Source organism: Panthera leo, chromosome D1 (genome assembly GCF_018350215.1).
Source record: "Panthera leo isolate Ple1 chromosome D1, P.leo_Ple1_pat1.1, whole genome shotgun sequence".
Lineage (NCBI taxonomy): Eukaryota > Metazoa > Chordata > Mammalia > Carnivora > Felidae > Panthera > Panthera leo.
The window spans coordinates 86,580,943-86,593,688 of record NC_056688.1 but is presented as its reverse complement, the minus strand read 5'-3'; the positions used below and the strand labels follow the sequence as shown (position 1 = coordinate 86,593,688).

Here is a 12,746-nt window from a genome sequence, read left to right as displayed (position 1 = left end):
TGTCCAACTTCAGCTCAGGTCATGATCTCACAGTTCATGGGTTTGAGCTCCACTTCAGGCTCTGTGCTGACAGCTCAGAGCCTGGAGCCTGCTTCAGATTCTGTGTCTCCCTCTCTCTCTGCCTCCCCCCCCCCCCACATGCTCTCTCTCTCTCTCTCTCTCTCTCAAAAATAAACATGAAAAAAATTAAAAATAAATAAATAAACTTAAAAAAGAAAACAATAGTAAACCCCATAACTACAATTTTAAATGTCTAAATAATAGTCTAGATGGGGAGGATTCAAATACATTTTATCATGAAATATTTCAAACATACTAAATTTAAAATGTTGAGGGCTTTTTATATTAAAAAGTAATATATGCTTCTCATTAAAAATTTTTTGATACAAAAAAGATGAAGAAGGGTGCCTGGGTGGTTCAGTCAGTTGAGCGTCCGACTTCGGCTCAGGTCATGATCTCACAGCTTGTGAGTTCAAGCCCCACATCGGGCTCTGTGCGGAAAGCTCAGAGCCTAGACCTTGCTTCGGATTCTCTGTCTCTCTCTCTCTCTGCTCCTAACCCACTTGCATTCTGTCTCTGTCTCTCTCAAAAATAAATACACATTAAAAAATTTTTTTTAAAAGATAAAGAAGAATGACCAGAATTTTAATAGATGTACATCCCAAATGGAAAAGAAAGTACCAAAAGTGTGGGTATTAGAGTATAGTGAATATTTGCAGAGAAGCGGTTAGCTTAGTTAAATGATAACCCCTTCTGTTAAATAGAGGGAATTGAAAGCCACTGGAAACAACATAAATTCAATCCAGCCTTTATTGGGCACCTACTAGGTAAAGGCACTGGGATATAAAAAGGAATAAAATGCAGTCATCACCATCTAGTAATATGATTGAAAACATAACTAGGAAGATTAATCTAGACCATCATAGGAGTGACCAGACACCAATGTGAAGAAACCAACTTCGAAGTTACTGCAATAGTCCAGGTAAAACCTCAGGAGATCCAGGATGAGGAGGCTGATGGAGGAGGAGATGGAAAGGAATACATTGAGAGATCTTATGGAGATCACATCTGTAGAATATTCTAATTACCTAGATATGGGAAGCAAGGAAAGGAAAGACCCAGAGATCATTTGAAGATTGTAAACACAAAGGACAGGGAGAAAAACCCCATTAATAGAACTAGAAACACCAGGAAGAGGTGTTTTGGTAGTATACATATTGAATTTGAGATTCCATGAGTATATCCTGGTGGAAGTTGGATTTATGAAACAGAACTCAGGGAGAAATTGGAAATCAGAGTCCATGGCTTATACCATTTGCAGAAGATGAAATTGCCAAGGAAGAGCACTGCAAAACACCCCTCCCTTTTTAATACTGGATAAACATATGAAAATCACAAGATTATCCTTATAAGAGAGTGAAACACAAAACTATTCTTCCATCCAAAAATCTTGTCCTGTCACAATGAATGAAATTCCATCCTTATGGATCCATTCTTCTGTGTCTTGGGAGCCTTTTAGTTTTCAGTGTCCCCAGTTACAATGTCGATATCCCCAAATGATCCTTAGGAGTTGATCAGAAAATACTTTACCCAGCATGGGTTTATCATGGACTTTCTCAGCTGACAGTGGGCATTAGTTTGAAGTGCTGTGGAGGTTGATCTCCTACTCAGGAGATCAGGAAGAGGCAGCAGGAATCTGAATGGAAAGTGATCTGGTATTAGACCAAACCACTGAGTCCTTCAAGAGTCTTTCGAGACCCAGCTGTGGGACACATGCATGTGCACACACAGTCACACACACACACACACACACACACACACACACACACACATGTTGTTGGCCAAATGTACATAGTGAGAATGTGGTATAAAGTTCAGCATGGACAAGTCAGCACTGTAGCTTGGTTTGACAGTTGGGATGTTTATATGTCAGGTTGGTTGCCTGAAATATTACATTGGTTCCCTTTCCCTTCATTCAAACTGACTTCCAGGCTTTGCAATGCTTTGCCTGGAAAATTTGAGCCGAGCTCAAAATTGGATGCAGCCTCTTCGGGTAAAATGCACCTTGGTACTAAGCAGGAGAGCCATAGAACACAAAAAATGGTTAAAATGGTAAATTTTGTTCTGAGTATTCTGATACATGTGTATTATAACAAGAAATAAATGTAACATTTATTATCTTAAAAAAAAATGTTTGTGCCTTGAAGCACCATGAAGGGTGGTCTGGAGAGGGAGGTCTCAGGGAGGATGCCTTTGAGAAGTGATGAGTCTAGGAGAAGAGGTCCCCTTCAGGAAAAAGTGCAGAATCATCTAAGATGGGTGTCTTCTCCCTGCTTCCTGGCAGTGTCTAGATAGGCAGCATCCAGTGGGGAGAGGCTACATGAGCAAGGCCCAATCCCAGCATAGCCAATGAGTGCCTCCTGGGCCCCAGGTGAGGAACAGAGTACCACTCAGCCTGGAACAGAGAGGGCAAGGATTTAATCTCTTTTGTACATCACTACTTATCAGCCCCAAGTCAGGCTTGGCACATGGTATGTGTTCAATAAATATTTGTTTAACAAATGAATAATAATGATAAGGCCGAGCCCTGGTGTTGCATAAGACCCCTGGACTTCTGTACAAGCCCGTGGATTGGAAAGAGGCAGGTGGTAGTTACCTTTTTCACAAGTCTGGCAGGATGGGGACTTGGAGTCAGAATTAGGTGGATTTAAGGAAAATAATAGTGACATATTGCACATCTGATAGGCAATGTTTATTTATTATTTATTTATTTTTAATATAATTTATTGTCAAGTTGGCTATCATACAGTGTGTACAGCGTGCTCTTGGTTTTGGGGGTAGATTCCCATGATTCACCGCTTACATACAGCACCTGGTGCTCATCATAACAAGTCTGATAGGCAAATTTAAAAAATACTATTTCCCAGGGGTGCCTGGGTGGCTCAGTCAGTCGTGTCTGACTTCAGCTCAAGTCATGATCTTGTGGTTCATGGGTTTGAGCCCTGCATTGGGTTCTCTGCTATCAGCACAAAACCCGCTTCGGATCCTCTGTCTGTCCCCTTCTCTTTCTGCCTCTCCCCTGCTTGTGCTCTTTCTCTCTCTCTCAAAAACAAATAAATATTAAAAAAAAAAAAAGCTATTTCCCTGCATCCTTTGCCATATGTTATGTAACATATTTTATTTGCAAATAAATTATGCTTTCAATTACATAAATGGTAGATGTTCATTTACCAGTGGATAAAGAATTTTCAACACTAGCATAAACAGTGTAAGAGCTGTAATTCTCAGAGTGGAGGTACAAAAGCTTTTTCCACTTGGGATCTCTAGAGAATCAGACATCCTGCCCATGGACAGCCATGGGTATGAGTCAAGTCTAGGATAAACCAGTAGGGCCTCCACCTGTCTCCCCTAGGCCTTGAGGTCAGGGGCTGCAGTGGAGAGGGTTGGAGGGTAAATGCAGGAGACCTGGGTCCCACTCCTAGCCCTGTCAGCACATGGTCTCGGGTAAGCCCTTTAACCTCTTCTGCCAAACAAGTGTCAGGTTTGATGGTCCCCAAGATAGAGCTGGGGTTCAGCCTGCACACACTTTGTCCAACCATCCCGATGTCTATGGAACTGTGTCTTCTGACTGGTTTAGCATCTACAATATGGTGGTTAAATATTTTCAATGTCATCCTCACTGTCAGGTCTCTTCCATGTGAAGACAGTCTCTTACAGGTCTGCAGAAGACAGGTAATTTGGCTTTCCAGAAGCAGGAGAGACATAGACACTCATCCAAAGCATCAACTTATCTGATTATAGGGGCGCCTGGGTGGCTCAGTTGGTTAAGTGTCCAACTTCGGCTTAGGTCACAATTTCACAGTTTATGGGTTTGAGCCTCGCGTCAGGCTCCGTGCTGACAGCTCAGAGCCTGGAGCCTGCTTCAGATTCTGTCTCCCTCTCTTTCTGCCCCTCCCCAACTCACATTCTGTCTCTATCAAACATAAATAAACATAAAAAATTTTTAAGAAAGCATCAACTTATCTGATTATAAATATTACTCCTGATGACTCCAGGAACAGTTACCATGAACCATATAAAACTAACTGCTTATCACTGGCTCTGTGCTCCAATTTTCCATTTTCCACCATCCTCTAATACTTTTCTCCCTCTACTGTAAAGTGATATGTTCCCTGATTTCAAAACTTCAACCTTCCCCGTTGATGTGGAAAATAAAAGAAGGCTTAAACTCAGAGCATCTGGGGTTGTCCCATGAAGCCTCATCATTCCTCTCAGGAAGAAAACAAAACACAAAGAGAAGCTGCTAAGGTAAGACACTGTCTAGCAGCCAGGGAGCAGTCTGTGTTCTCATTGCTCCATACCTTGCCCTCTACCCAGGACATCCTCTCTAAACCCTTTCTCCTGATGACCTTCAACCCATCCGTCAATGCCCCAACCCGTAATTATTTTACTTCCATAACACTTGTTACTCCTCCCCCCCCCCCACTGTTATAGAACTTACCATTTGGTGATATAAGTATTATTTATAAGTCTACTTCCCAACTAGAACTCTTTAAGGACAGAGATTGGGTTTTGTTCTCTGTGTCCCATTGTCCAGCACAACACGTGGCATGGATAAGTCAATGTGCAAGAAATGTCATTCATGTCCTAAATAACACTAAGCTCACTGCCTCCCCACCTACCCCATAGCTAAGCGAACCAGGAACACATGTGTCGCCCTTGATCTGGACAAGTCAGATTTGCTAACAAAATTTTGAACTAAAGAGTATAAGAGGGGTGCCTGGGTGGCTCAGTTAGCTAAGCATCTGACTTTTCTTTTAAGTTTATTTATTATTTTGAGAAAGGGAGAGAGTGGGGGAGGGGCAGAGAGAGAGGGAGAGAGAGAATCTCCAGCAGGCTCCATACTGTCAGTGCAGAGCCTGATGAGGGGCTAGATTCCAAGAACTGAGATACCATGACCTGAGCCAAAATCAAGAGTTGGACCCGCAACTGACTGAGCTCCCCAGACACCCCTAAGTGTCCAACTCTTGATCGCAGTTCAGGTCTTGCCCTCAAGGTAATTAATCAAGTCCTGTGTTTGGCTCCATGCTGGGCATGAAGCTTGCTTTAAAAAAACAAACAACAACAACAACAAAATAAGAGTTAGGGCTAGGAGTCAGAAAGTTTGGCACTGGAAGGTCTCATAAAACTCTGACCTCCAAAATTCAACCTTGACACAAAAACTTTGGTGCAGGAAGTTTATCTGGGAGGTTATTCAAGGAAGTACAAGTGAGGGTGGGGAAAGTGAGGCAGAGAAGGGAGAAAAGCCCATATAAGGTGTATTAACAAGCAGGTTGTGACCATGGGAAATTGTGGTTTAATCCTGCTTGAGACGCCCTGAGAAACTGTGAGGGACACACCTCAGAACTGCCCCACTGGAGAACCAGAAGGCTGGGGCATTTCTGCAGTGACTCCTGATGTCTACTGTTTGGGGTTGCACATTCCTGCAGCCCAGCAACCTTCCTGGTACAAGAAAACAACTCTTTGAGGAGCATAGAGATGTGGATGCTTGAGGCAGGGAGCTGCCAGTCCATGAAAGATGGTCTACCACTACTGCCCGTGAACAGGGCCAGGATGGGCCAGAGAACCTGGGCAGTACATCAACAACACCTGCTACAGTCACCCAAAGCCAAACCAAGCGTAAGTGATGGAGCAGTGGGAGCCGAGAGCCTTACAGAGGGGCTGATCCCCAGAGAGGAGAATGGTAGGGAAGCTGGCAGAGAAGGAGGAGAAGCAGAGAGCACAGACAGCACAGTCACAGACACAGAGCAGAGGTCTGGCCGTCACCCTTTCTATTTAGCAGCAGCCTGAAGAGGCCCACGTGGCACAGTCCCCATAGAGATATGACACAGGCTTTGCAGCTGGCCATTAGTCTTCCATCATCCTCTCTTCCATAATTTCTCCCCGCTCCTATTCGTGTATTTGTTGGTCCATCCTTCCGAGCTTCACTGACCTGTCATGAGTCAAAGGACTCCTATCTATATCCCTATTTATCTGCTGAGCTAAACTCTCTGCTTCTTTATCCAATGACTTGGGGGTCTACAGCCTCTGGAAAACCTGTATTCTAACATCTAACACAACACTCTCCTTTTTCTTCCTTTGCAGTAGTCCCGTATTATTACCTAGACCCTTTGGGTCAGCCATCCTGGGTCAAATTTGTTTGCCAGAATACAAAAGTGATGGCACAAAGGGAGGCCAGGGCAGAAAAAACAGTATACATCACAGGACACATCTAACTCTGGTAGTGTAGTAAAGAGTTCAGCTTATTGGCTGGAAGCAGCCACAGTGCTAATTAATGCTCACTGGTTGAGAAAAGTCGGAATGGTTTCTTTACTCTAGATCTCATTGGCTGAGAGCATCTGATGACACTCAGAGACTGGGGAGAAACTGTATATACACTCACCATGTTTTTTTTAAAAAAAGTTTTATTTATTTAAGTAATCTCTGCACCCAATGTGGGGCTTGATCTCATGACCCTGAGATCAAGAGTTACATGTTTTACTGACTGAGCCAGTCAGGTGCCCCTACACTCACATTTTTATTTTGGAAAATATCTCAGATAAAAATAGTGCAATAATTATTTGATATTGAGGAGGATAATCCTAAATATTAAAAGTATTCCCTGAAATACAAATCAAAACCACACTCAGATATCACCTCACGCCAGTCAGAGTGGCCAAAATGAACAAATCAGGAGACTATAGATGCTGGAGAGGATGTGGAGAAACGGGAACCCTCTTGCACTGTTGGTGGGAATGCAAATTGGTGCAGCCACTCTGGAAAGCAGTGTGGAGGTTCCTCAGAAAATTAAAAATAGACCTACCCTATGACCCAGCAGTAGCACTGCTAGGAATTTATCCAAGGGATACAGGAGTACTGATGCATAGGGGCACTTGTACCCCAATGTTTATAGCAGCACTCTCAACAATAGCCAAATTATGGAAAGAGCCTAAATGTCCATCAACTGATGAATGGATAAAGAAATTGTGGTTTATATACACAATGGAATACTACGTAGCAATGAGAAAGAATGAAATATGGCCTTTTGTAGCAACGTGGATGGAACTGGAGAGTGTGATGCTAAGTGAAATAAGTCATACAGAGAAAGACAGATAACATGTGTTTTCACTCCTATGTAGATCCTGAGAAACTTAACAGAAGACCATGGGGGAGGGGAAGGAAAAAAAAAAAAAAAAGAGGTTAGAGTGGGAGAGAGCCAAAGCATAAGAGACTGTTAAAAACTGAGAACAAACTGAGGGTTGATGGGGGGTGGGAGGGAGGGGAGGGTGGGTGATGGGTATTGAGGAGGGCACCTTTTAGGATGAGCACTGGGTGTTGTATGGAAACCAATTTGACAATAAATTTCATATATTAAAAAATAAATAAATAAAAAATAAATTAAAAAATTAAAAAATTAAAAAAAATAAAAGTATTCCCTGATGCTTAATTCTAAGGGGTTCTATTCTATCAACAGTAAATCCCTTTTACTTAAATTAGTTTGAAAGGCTTTCTGTTCCTTTCCCATCAGACCATCCTATGTCAACACCATGCCACCTGTATTAGTCAGGGTTCTTCAGAGAAACAGAACCAATAGGAAGGAGGGAGGGAGGGAGAGACAGAGGGAGAGGGAGACGTAGAAAGATTTTTATATTTTTAAGGAATTGGCTCACTTGATTGCAGAGAATAACAAGTCCAAAACCTGCAGGGGTAACCCATTGGTGGGAGACCCAGGGAAGAGGAGCAGTTTGAATCCAAAGGCAGCCTTCTGGCAGAATTCCTTCTTCCTCAGGAGAAATCAGTCTTCTTTCTATAAGGCCTTCAACTGATTGGATGAGGCCCACCTACATTATGGAGGGTAATCTACTTCACTCAAAGTCTACTGAATAAAAAGACTAAACAAAGTCTACTGACTGAGTAAATCTCAACTAAAACGATAATCTCAACCAAAAAAAAAAAAAAAACCTTCACAGAAACATCTGGAATAATGTTTGACCACATAGCTGGGTTGAGACAAAAAATTAACCATCACACCCCCATCTCTGATCCTTAACAGTGGCTGCCTTGAGGACCACGTTGCAAATGATTCTGAAGCCACTTCAGACTCAATAGGAAAGAACACCCCGGTGAACTAGTAACGTCTGCTCTGAGCAGAGAAGGGAGGAGAGGTAGCCTGTGTCATCTGTTTGCTATTCCGTCAATAGAAGTTTTTAGTTCATGCTTATGGAATGAATGAACAAATGACAAATTCTGTCCATTTTGTCATTAAACCTAGGACTAATCTCGATTCAAGCTTGGATTGTTTTGACATTAGCCAGGCAGGCCGAGCAAATTCTCAAGTGTGCCTGAAAACACGCACATGAACCCTCCCAGCAGCTTTGTTAGCAATGTCCCCAGAGTGGAAATAACCCCATTGTCCATCAGCAATACATGTAACAGTTCAGTAAATAAACAATATTCTGTCACAATGATCGTGCCATGATGAATATGGACTAGAGCTCCATACAACACAAGGTGTTCTTACAAACATAATGGAGCAAAAGAAACCAGATACAAAAGAACAATACATTAATTCCATTTATATAAATTTCCAAGATATGAAAGTAAACTATATTCTATATAGATGCACACTTGGTGTTTTGCTTAAAAAAGCAAAGAAGTGGTCCCCATGAGTGCCACAATAGTGGTTATCTCTAAGAGCATGAGAGGGGTTATGGGGGAAAATTAGCAATAGTATATACATCTTGACTTGGGTGTTAACTTCATTTTTTAAAATTTTTAATGTTTATTTATTTTTGAGAGAGAGAGACAGAGTGTGAGCGAGGGAGGGGCAGATAGAGAGGGAGACACAGAATCCGAAGCAGGCTCTAGGCTCTGAGCTATCAGCACAGAGCCCGAATCAGGGCTTGAACCCATGAACCATGAGATCATGACCTGAGTCAAAGTTGGATCCTTAACTGACTGAGCCACCCAGGTGCTTCTGGGTATTAACTTTAAAACAACTTGTTAAATGGCTTTTTTCCCCTGTGTGTTAAACTTGACAACCAGAAACTTAAAAAAGATGTTCCCAAGGTCTCCTTATGCCAATTCCTGAAGGAAAAAAAGAAAAAAAGGCAAACATGCAGGGGACATCATAAACCTCTGACCCACTCCTCATTTAGACTCTGGCTAAAGTGTCCAGTCACTGACTTTCCAGCCCTCTTCCTCACTAGTGTCTACTTTGTACCCTTTCCTGTCTTGCCTCTTCCTCCAGAACAAATGTCTTCATTTTAGTACAGTGAGTAGATTTATAATATAACAAATCTAACAGTTGAAAGTCCTAAAATTCATCCTCAGCAAAACTTGCAAAACAGCTGCAAAAAAAGATGAATGCCACTCATGGGATCAAAAGCCTAGAAGGGTTTCGTGGAAAAGTTCAGTCGTGTGTGTATGCAAAGTCTATTGTGAGCATAAGGCCCCATTAGAGGATAGAGTGTCCGCCCGTCTCATTACGGGCCGGAAGTTTCCGAAGGCTGTCCTTTCTAGTACAGAACCCCTGCTAGGCTCTCGTGATTTGCCTTCTAGGATCCTACGTTTAAAATTCGGAATGCAGCTTAGACAGACACAAGCAGAGCGATTTTAAGGGCAGGTGCCGGAAGTTTATTTTTGCCTCTTTTCATAGTCTCTAGTACTTGGAAATTTTTAGTTAAATATACTTCTTCCCTCTGGAAAACAGATTCACCCCTCTCCCACCTCTGCCTGGAGAATAACAAATTTCATAAGGAAACCTGAAAACCCATAGAGAAATATGCGATGCTTCAGACACCTCATGTCAGACTGGCTGTCACAGACCCCGGTTTGGGTCAGGCTGTTTAAGCATCTTTGGAAGAAGCATTTATCTAGAGGGGTCATTTTATAGATCCATTAAATCTACATTTTCTCTTGGGCTCTTTTCCCTAGCTCCCCTCAATCCTGCTCTAGTCACACACTCTAAAACCCCCCCTTAAGCCTCAGAAATAAATCTCTATAAACTGCCAAGTGTTCAATAAGGCTTTTGCTATATCTCTTTGCAATTAGAATGAATTTACTGCTGGGAGATATGGGGGGAAATATGCAAGGTACTCCTTGGATAAATACACTGCAGAGAGAAAAGTAGAGGCTCTGTAAAAATTATCTCTGTGAATTCAACAAGGATCAAGGTCACTGGAGATGCTACATACCAGGGAATGTTAATTAATGGGCCTGCAGCTGGTGGTACCACTTGGCTGCCCAGCTCCAGCTGCTCGCTCCATATTTCTCTCGTTTGTAGGACCATTCTTGGATCAAATCCCATCTCTTTTTTTCCTCCAAGTACAAAAAGTACATAAGTCTATCCTGGAAGGATGCCAACCTTTCAGAGAACTAAGGAAAGTGTTGTTTCTTAGCTATTTTTATCTCCTTTTTTAAGAAAGGACACTCTATCACCTCGGGAGCTGGATTACTTGTAATCAGCGTTCAGGCTGTGATCTGAGGTCACCGTTCTGGCACCGTCCACAGGGAGGTGTCCTGAAGACGGAGAGCAGAGAGGGACGCTTGTAACCCCCCCCACCCCCGCACCCCCCCACACACTAAAGTAGAAGATACCTGAAAAGATGTTTCCCTTCACTATCTTCTTCATGACAAGGTCTGCAATTTAGGCCAGGCTGGAGGCAAGGTCAAAATGCAACCAGAATGCACTCGACATCTCAGAGATGAAGAGAGAGAGAGAGAGAGGGGAAAAAGACAGGAGAAAAGGAGAAAAGAAAATTCTGAAGAAGAGGCAGAAAGTATTTCTAGCGTCAGGGTAGCCTATTTATTCCACTTAAACCTGCTGGAAAGCATTAAATGAGACCAGGCATGTAAATCACTCAGCATGCTTACCAGGGACACAGGCTGCTATTGTTAATTGTAGTAAAATTTCAGCTAGAACGTAGAATAGAAGTGTTCAATATGGGCCCTCTCCATACTTGCCTGGGAGCTGTATTTAGGCAGTGCATTGTTGTTTTAGCATAGACTTCAGAGTCAGAAAGATCTAGGCTTGTGCACCTGCTCAATCACATTAGTAGCTATTTGTCACTCGGCTGCTGCATTAGCCTTTTAGACCTCAACTTTGTCATCTCTAGAATGGGGCTAATAATCGTTACCTGTCTCAAGGCTATTGAGTGGATTGAATGAGATACAGCATGTAAAACCTTTGGCAAAGTGTTTGATACCTGGTTAATCTCAATCAATATTCATTGTTATAATTGGGGCTCTTAGAATTGTTTCCATAGGTCAGCAAGGGAAGATGATTCTTTTCCTGGTGGAAAAGTGTTTCAGGAAAAGAGCTGGCCTCTCTGGGCAGGTGAAGACAGCTTAAGAAGAAGTTTTCTTTTTCTTTTTTTTAACGTTTATTTATTTTTGAGACAGAGAGAGACAGAGCATGAATGGGGGAGGGTCAGAGAGAGAGGGAGACACAGAATCCAAAACAGGCTCCAGGCTCTGAGCAGCCAGCACAGAGCCTGACGCAGGGCTTGAACTCACGGACCGCAAGATCATGACCTGAGCCGAAGTCAGACGCTTAACCGACTGAGCCACCCAGGCGCCCCAAGAAGAAGCTTTCTAAAGCAGTGAGAATGGTCCTACTTGCTTCTGTCGTAACAAGCCTTGTTTTTCTTCTCATTTGGAAACTTTCTTTCCTTCAGTGTTACATAGTGGCGGGACTGGGCGTTCTTCCACACAATGACAGACACGCAGATCTCGCCCAGAAATAACAGGGAAATGCCTGACACTGCTTCTTGAAGGAATTCTCCAGGTAGTAATTAGCCCTCAGCTCCAGGCTCAGGGCCCTGGGGATGGCTGCCCCACTCCCTGCTAAGGGAGGCAACTCGTCATCCGCTTGGGCCCAGTTCCTTCACAAGGGGGACCCAGCTTTACTGAGCCCTTTTTTAGGGAAGGAAGAATGTTCTTAAAAATGGGGAAGTGTTTTCCATTACTACTCCAAACTGTAAAATGATATTTGGGCCTTTTAAAAGACTTGGGAAATTTTCTGATATTAAGGAATATGGATTTAAAGAAGGCTTGGGGGATTAGATTTTTCCTCCTCTTTGAAGCATTTGAAACAACTTTAATCTGCTTTTAGACTTCTATCCAATTTGGTATGGCATTCTAGTAGAGCATTGTTGCCTTCCTTGTGGAACTGATACTTTTGTGCCTCTTTTAAAAGGCATGAGGAGAAATATTTGGGGTGGGGAAAAAATAAAGCTTGAGTTTAAAGGAACAAGATTTCTAAGATTCTTGAAAGACATTTTTAAATTTGTGTTTCGAGTGTAAGAAAATCAAACAAACAAAAGCCTAGTTGTATATGCAACCACAGTGGTCTGACTTACTCATAACTAATTTCCTGTGGCTGGTCTTTCTATGATACATATGGTGCTTTACAATATGCAAAAAAAAAAAAATTAAATACTCTCATGTAATAATACTACTCTGGGAGGCAGGTATTATAATCATTTCACCGACAAGAAAACTGGGGCTTAGGGAGTCAAAATTTTGCTTAAATAAAATGTAATATGTCAAGAACTTTAACTTGGGACTCCAGGCTTTGAACCCAACACCTTTTCCACAACATCCCATTACTTTTAACTTCTCATGTGGCCTAGGTAGCCCGTAGCCCCCATCAACTTTCCGTGCCTCAGTTTCTTGATCTGTGAGATGAGAACAATACCACTCTG

At 42.5% G+C, this 12,746-nt stretch overlaps 1 long non-coding RNA gene across 8 annotated transcripts in view; it reads right to left on the bottom strand.

Moving 5' to 3' along the window:
• The window catches only part of LOC122199342, an 89,933-nt gene that overhangs the window by 40,137 nt on the left and 37,050 nt on the right, over positions 1-12,746 (bottom strand). The gene's annotated exons all lie outside the window — the stretch shown is intronic.